This window comes from Penaeus monodon, chromosome 15 (assembly GCF_015228065.2).
Source record: "Penaeus monodon isolate SGIC_2016 chromosome 15, NSTDA_Pmon_1, whole genome shotgun sequence".
Classification (NCBI taxonomy): Eukaryota; Metazoa; Arthropoda; class Malacostraca; order Decapoda; family Penaeidae; genus Penaeus; species Penaeus monodon.
In genome coordinates, this window is record NC_051400.1 from 634,125 (window position 1) to 634,415 (window position 291).

A 291-nucleotide genomic window follows, 5' to 3' on the forward strand; every position below is an offset into this window, starting at 1 on the left:
CCTTGACACACGTTAGAGAAGACACGTACAGTCCGATTTATCTAACCCTACTCTTCGGTTTTGGATCGTTCATTATTACTCTAAAATATTACTCAGAGAAAAAAGAAACAATAATAATCATACCGCGTATATCAGTTCCTTTGTAAATTATCCATCCTAAGGATCTTTGTCGAATATTTTCATCTACTTTCATCTATTAGTTCACCAGATTGATTTATTTCATGTGTGGGCAAATTTCAACTGAGGTTTATTTACTCCACTTTAATTGGCTTATTAAGGCAAGAAGGACTT

General features: G+C 33.7%; 1 protein-coding gene across 1 annotated transcript in view; it reads left to right on the top strand.

Annotated features, from left to right (window-relative positions):
• Window positions 1–291, top strand: part of LOC119581605 (pollen-specific leucine-rich repeat extensin-like protein 2) — a gene marked incomplete in the record, with an annotated part of 5,003 nt that overhangs the window by 1,081 nt on the left and 3,631 nt on the right.